Source organism: Adelges cooleyi, unplaced genomic scaffold (genome assembly GCF_023614345.1).
Source record: "Adelges cooleyi isolate 19-005CV unplaced genomic scaffold, UGA_ACOO_1.1 ACOO_flye_CR_arks_rails_tigmint_CR_PRNA_8, whole genome shotgun sequence".
Lineage (NCBI taxonomy): Eukaryota > Metazoa > Arthropoda > Insecta > Hemiptera > Adelgidae > Adelges > Adelges cooleyi.
The window spans coordinates 6701751-6709853 of NW_026096513.1; positions in this window are offsets into that span (position 1 = coordinate 6701751).

Here is an 8103-nt window from a genome sequence, read left to right on the forward strand (position 1 = left end):
GCTTATGTATTATTATGTAGTATGTATTTACGAGCGTCAGGCGTGTAATATTTTATACCTAACCTAACCAGTTTAAGAGCAAAAAAAGTCTCAGAGTCATGATTTAATTTATTTATACTAAAAAGCCTCAAGCTCAAATAGAGCAGCTCGGATAAATGTATTTAAATATGCAATTATATGGGTGATTCTCTGAAACCAAGGAATTTTGACATAATTGTTTCACTTAAAGAAAAGTCAATTTTTTTACAATATTTTTTTTGTTTCTGATTAAGCCACGAGGTTCACATAAAGACCTTTAATGTCCTTCATAGAAATTCTTAGTTTAGCAGAAAATTTGAATTAAACAAATTGTCATTGTGAGGGACTGAACGGCAGTGTGAAGGACTGAGGAAATTATTCAAACAAACGAACAAATTTGTTTAATTAACAAACATAATACATAACAACATAATACTGTTATTGACAAATAGTAAGTTATTAGTTATCACAATTTTAATTTGTATTCTACCAAAACTCTGAACAAGACCGAGTACCGCGCGATGACGAGTGAAAAAAAACGCAGCCTTGAACTTTCACTTAATAATACAACACGATATAGGAAAATATAAAATTTAATAATTCCAGTAACCATGTATATCAGTGTGCTCATTTTACAAATATTCAATGATGTACGGTAATTTAGAGTTCATCCTCATTATGGTTCCTAGCAAACTGGTTTAGGTTAGGTCGGAGGAAATGGCATGTATACCACTATCGATCCGGTATTCGTCAATTCCGCCCATTTTGGGCAACTACCTATATTGTATACATCTATTGCGCCGGTGGAATTAAGGTGGTATACTAAAAAATATAAATCAACAGCGCCGGGGTTATATTATAGATTAAATGTAATATAGATAAACAACGCGTATGGAACAGCTGGAAGCTCTTTTTTAGTTAGTTTTTCTGTCAATAAGGCTCAGAATGGATTTCAAACATATGCTTTTTTGTGGATCATATATAATTTATTCTGGTTTGAGCTATGCCACACGTTTCCACGTTTCCACCACCCTTCCCAACATTGATCGCTCCTAGTGTCCTAAATCTACACTAAAATATTTGTGTTATATGCGTTTCCCATCATAACATGGACATTATTTATCTATAGTACATTTAATGTATAGTTATATACATCAACTGCGCCAGAGTTTGTTTTTTTACTTGTGATTTTTAATTTAAGTTTTCAACGCTATTCATTCGTATGTATGATTTAAGTTAAATTTTACTTAAGGCGTTAAGCCTGTGATCGCCTTCTAGACTTTAGCCAGTAAACCTAGGATTCTTTTAGTTTAGCGTAGCGAGCGAAGCCATCGAGTTACAAAACACTCGGTGGCCGACCGTACGATAGTAGATATCAAAATATGGGCGCATACTAGTTGCATCTGGGAAACTACGAATTGCATCCGATCCTTATCGTAACTAAAAAGGTTAATCTACAGTAGTTGCCTTTCAGGCTTAGTATATATAAATATGAATTGCATCCGAAAAAAATTATTATTAGTTGCATCCCGCTAAAGAAACAGGGGTTCTAAAACAACGCTAAAATTGTATTGAACTTTTCTAATAAAACTGACATTATCGTTAAAAAAGTACTACCATCTACGTTATTTTCCATTAATTCCGTGTGTAATACTTTTGCCGGTCTTTCGCACGATGTAATTTTTACTGGTTTTCCTTTTTCACTAATCATTTCATCAATTTCATGTTCCATTTTAGCAAATAATAAAAAATTATAAAAGCACTCGACGCGTTCACTCTCAGTTTTCTACTCGACGATTGCAACGATAACACAATTTTTATCATTAACTTAAGCTTAAACCTAAGCTAACATGCATTTTTACGGTACAAAAACTAAGTTGGCATTCTTAATACAGCTCTTTTAAAAATTGTCTTGCAGGAACGTTACAAGCTAAAATATGTTTAAACGCTTATTTTTTTTAAAGTTTTAATATAAAAGACATCGTTTCGGCGCAGTTGAAATATACTCTATCGATCGATACCCCGTTGTACCACAACTCACACAGTGACATTTCTAAATAGGGGAGGTGTTTTTGCAGGACCCTGTATAATAATATTCCTTTGTGATGACGTCGCTTGTGTGTATGCACAAAGTAAACACACCAACATAAAATCACGTGAACTGTGCATGCAGCATGCACAATGGTCATCCAGAAGCGACGTTTTTCAATGTACTTTATATTAAAAATAGAAACAACTGAAGGTCTGAATATTAAACTGAAGATAAATCTAGAGTCGGACTAAAACATATACGTTTTTTTTTTAAATCTGTCGTCAAAGTTTTTTTTATATTAAGGAAAAACCAAAAATAGAGAAGATTATAAACTTTGACTGTTGTAAATTTCTAGGTCACTAATGTCTATGAATCAACTATGTCTGAATGAATCAACAGTTGACAAATATTTGAAAATATTTTCATTTTATTATTACGATATAAGTAACAATGGAAACAAATTATTATAGACAGGCGTTGTCTCATCACCGTAATCGGTCCAGAAAAAAACTATAAAACACTAGCACATAAAAAATATAAAATTATGTGAGATTTACTTACCATTTACTTTTAACAGAACCGCTGATAATTGATGATTCAAAATTTGCTCGTTGTCGACCAAATTATAAAGCACCCTAGTAGACATAATTTCGAAATTTTCGCGGCTAACAGACTGGCTAACCGGGGTATGCGTGCGGCTCGGTTAACATTTAATAACAGACTGTCGGGCACTGCCCTGGGAGACTGCAGCCAAAACCCAAGGGAAGGGTCAAGGTGGTGTTAAATTTCATAAAAGGGCTCACCCCTTCCGGTTTTCGTTATCGCGTGGCAACCTTTCGTCCTCATCCTATTCCGTAAGACTACCGAATCGGTGTACGCGTGGTGTTTAAACAAAACATTAAAAAAAAAACTCTCAAAGGGCTAATATGAGGGTTAACGCAACCTCAGATGATAGGACTGGATCAAAAGACTGACAACATTTTAAAATAATATCAACTCAACATAAATAATAACACATTCTATTAAAACTTATTACATATATTTGAATTTTTTTTCAAATTTTTATCTACTACCTGGTGAGTTATAAATTAAAAACAGCTTCCTTAGTGCAGAGTAAACGTTCTTAACTGGCTTTAACTGTTTGTATTTTTTTATCTAAGATATTTTTTGAGCTATACTACTGGATATTCATAGAAATTTTTTTTAATTAAATTGTAAAACACATTCGGCATAAAAAAAATCGAACAATATTTTGGAGTACAGCTCGGTCATAGTTCCCTTATATAAAATAGTTCCCTTATATATGGTTTCCTTATATAAAAGTAATAAAATTGTAAATATTTAGTTAATATACTTAATCTGACAACTTTCCAAGAACTTACAGCAGTTTAAAGTTAAATTTGGAACAGTTAAAATTGTTTTTATAATTTTCAAAAGGAAGTAGTAACCTTGTAGTTATTTATTTGTTATGAATATATACACAATTACATAATATTTTAAACACGTAGCAGTCTTAACTTATAGCCCCTACTAATAGTACAAAAAAGGAAGTTCCCACGAAAACGATGTATTAGTATTCTAACATCCGAGTTCGGTCTCTCCTGAAATAGCCATTTCGGGTTCACGTTGAAAGAAATCTCTTATTCGCGTAGATGACTGTCAAACGCCGAACATAGAAACCGCCTGGAGTGCACAAGCGGAAACCACTTCTCAAAGTACATTTATATACATTGATAGTATATCTGTGGTCGATAGGGATAAAACCAAGTTGTATACAATAATACGAAAATGAAATACTTTTATATGAAGAAAATATGTAATTTTCACTGATATAATTCAGTAATAGCTTTTCCATTGTTGACAATTGAAATTGAAATAAACTGTCGTCATAGTAAAAGTTTAAAACTCTTTCAGTTCACGCGCGTCGTTCATCGAAACCGGTTGTCCGTCTGTACGTAAGCAAAGTTTATTTTCGTCGCGCGTTCCAACGCTTCCCTGGGTATGGCACCCAGTAAAGCAATGCCAACTACTTCAAAAAATAGTTCTGTCAAAAGAACATCCAGTACTGCTCTTTCGCCACCAATAATTAACAGAAACAGATATTCACCTTTACAGACTCAAAATGACACAAACATTGATTCGGATAATGATATCGATTTAGACCCTCCAGAGGTAAGACAAAAAATACCACCACTCTATGTTTATGACATCACAAACTTTATCGAATTCCGAAATACAATTACTCCAATGTTAGTTCACGATTTTAACATTGTTAACAAAAATCAGTTTTTGAAGCTACATCTCACCTCCGCTGATGATTATCGCACAATAACAGCTAAATATTTTCTCGAAATAAATAAAAACGATGCAGTCGGTACGGTATATTGTACATTCAGTACCGATTATTTTTATTAATACTATATTTCATACGTGATTTACAAAAAAAGGAAATATGGCCAAGCCTATTACAAATCCAACAGCGTGTATTTGCATACTTGTTAGTGTTAACATTACTACGGTCAATAATGTTAGAAACAGTCTTAGGTGATTGAGATTTTTGTTTAGGTTCCCTTACACTAGATCTGCTAATATTACGTTGTGAATTATAACATCTATCTATTTCTTTTTCTATTGATTCAACTGACCTCCCCTTAACATCCTTATCTACTACATCGTTACAATCATTTCCTATGTCATTGTTTCCTATTTTAATTAGTTCAGGGGATTCTATAATTTCTGATTCAAAAAATCCTTCATTATTACTTTCATTACTATCGCTTTTGGTCAGGTCTATTAATTGGTCTATAACTTGATTTCCTAAAGTAATTAAAAGTCCAAAAATATTTAAATGGTAAAATCATTAATCATCTGTTATAAAATCAACAAACTAAAAAAATTCAGTACAGTGGGGACGGGGAGGTCACAGGTTTACAGGAATTTTTAAATCTGAAAATGATAGAATCCTGAATCACTTTCGAATAAACGCTTCGATGCAAATCAGTAGTTAGTATTTTCAAGCCAGTACAGTCCAAACCAAGCACATTGTAAACCAGCAAAGTAAGAAAGTATAAAATTGAGGTGCTGTATTTACAAACAGGCATCAAAGCGTTTATTTGAAAATGGTTTTATTCAATTTTATCACTTTTATTTATAATAATTCCTGTAGACCTGTGACCTCTCCGTCCCCTTGTTGCTTTGATTCTATACTCTACTATACTACTCATCTCGGATAAAATTGAAGTACAGTATTTGTAAATACATCAGTGTAAAACTATTACTTTCGCTGCTCTGCATCGAAGCTAATTGTAAAACATATTTCTGGATTTTTGTGTAAAAGACTTCAAAAGTGGTCAAATTATATGTTTTTGTGGACGGTGATTACGAATTTAATATCAGTTTTTAATTTTAATCAGCCAAAACAAACTTAAGTAAAAACCCAAAAATCAAAAAACTTGTACCCTCCCCTAGGGTGGTGGGAAATGGGTTTAATTTCAATTTGATACAACTGACGTGTGCGGTCATACCAAATAAATAATCCTTATAAGTTTCAACTTGATCCGACTTTTTTTCATCAGAGTAAAACTAATATCTTCGCTGCTCTGCATCGAAGTTAAAATGACATAACATAACGGTTTAATAATACGATCTCAATTTTCTTTTGTAGAATAGATTACAGTTGGCTGTCGGGCCTTTTAAAGTCCATCTTTTTTAAAGGAGTTCTTTTGTCCTTGTATACTTTTATCTGGACCTTTTGTCTGGGATTCATATTACACCGATGTTCATGCCAATTAAATATGCGGTCCAAAGGCTTCCTAATGTCCAAGATTAAATCATACACGAGCACCGGGCTGGTCTGAACTAGATTAAGGGAATTCAAAGCGCAAGGGTCTTAAGGAGCTTTATTTATTTTATAATAGACATTATATATAGGGATCCAATTTCATTGAGTTGCCACATTCATTGATAATTGGGTGTTTTCGATAAGAATTGGATAATTTAGTTAATTAAATAGTCGTTATAAAGTGTTTGGTGGAGGATAGTCAATTTGAGCAGTCCGTGTGAGCGGGGTTAAATATCTTACCTTAAGTTTGATTGCCTTGGACTCGGATTACCAATTTGATAAAATCCCTAAACGAGCTGCGAGTAGTCTCTCACAAGTTGTTAAGCAGCTTGGGAGTGGAAAACCAGTTAGCTAATAAGTGTAAAACACAAATACTAATTTGATTTGAGTAAAAGTTATCATACGCTGAATGAGATATACCTAGATATATTATACATAAATACGCATGTTAGAAAGACACATCAGTACCTAAAATAGATGACTGATTTAAACTAGTCGCAAGTGTGTTTCTTTATTAAATCTAAGTAATAAATTAACTTAAGTCTTAATCTACAAGCTGCTACTTCAACATCGTTGCTTAACCACAATCGAGGTACGTACACAACAACATTTCACACATATCACAATACATATTAGCGTAATAGTTTAATTTTGAAGAAGTCAACCTAACCTAACCTAACCTACCATATTTCCCCTCACCATTTCCCCTTTTTAAATTTAAACCATTACATATGGTGTATTTTTTTTGTTTAGTGCCTACTACTACTCGTAGAACAGTTTTGTTGGTTTTTGCACTCACTTGCCATGTGCGCACTGAAACAGATAAAACATCTTTTCAATTCTTTGATTGTTTGATGGCGTTCGGTTGGATCTCTAAACTATTCTTGCTTGTATTTTAAACCAAGTACAACTAAACAAATTTAGTAAAAAATTGAATAATTAACCTAAGTCCGAAAATAATAAATGTATAAAAAATTAAAGTGTATTTTCGTAACCGGTGCACAATGCTCACCTTAAAAGAGGGGTCACTTCATTTTTTAAGTTTTTGAGGTTAAGAAGTCAAAAGGGGCTGAAAATGTTGTAATCTCTCTTTTATGATGAGGATTTTGCACCGTTTACGAGAATACCCTTTAATTCTTTTTTTTAGTTTATTGTTTTTGGACTTTGAAGAGGTTAAGTGTTCGATTTTTGAGATAATCAAAAACGGACAACAACCTGTATAACTCCTAACAATAATAATTTTTATCGTTTTTTACGCATCCTAAAGTTTACCACTCGATATTAAAAATAATAAAATGCTAAGCATGATAGTATGTTAAACTTTTCATATTATATAACTTTAACTATTATAATTCATATTATAGTTAAATAAACTCGGTCATTTATGTTATAGTTATGTTTGAGCTTTATGCAACAAAAAGAAGATGATATGAATTTGCACACAGTTATTTTAGTATACCATTTAAATATGTCCGACACTATATGTACGATTTTTATGAAAATTGCTTTATGTGTAATTTCTGAACGCAAAACTAAACTACAGTTTGTATTTTTTCTAGTTAAAGTGCGGCTTAATAACAAAATTTTTAAATGTGTTAAAATATTTATACATTTTTGTGTTCAGTTTCGTTTTTTGACGTTACTAGGGGTTTCAAATAGTTAAATGAAATTATTTAATATCAATCAAAACAACCATTTTCTTAAAATACTTACATATTTTACTTACAATACTTACTTAAAATACTTACAATACTTACATACTAACATATTTTAAAGAAGACATAATTCAACGTTAACTTTTTTTTGTTTTTAATACTGTTACCATTCAACCAAATAGAATTTCACAACCCCTGTCTACGGACAGCTTTCCCGTTATATTTTACAAAGGGTAAATGCAAAATCCATTATGCATATGATATACAATTGAGTTAGGGAGTATTGCCGCACCCAGGTCCCAGACAGAAATTTAATTAAGCTGTCTGGACTACAATTATATGCTAATAGTATGCATACAAAAAAGCTACGTCCATTTCGGTATAATTGACGAACAGCTATTACAACTTCCCGTTATTTTAATTATTATTTCTTTCATAGGGTTTGACATTGTTTAGCTACACGGACTGTCATTATTTAGCTGCAGTGGATTCTGAAATACCGAATTAAATGGAACACAGAGGTTTTACTATGTTTAGTAATTTTATTCACCGAAAAA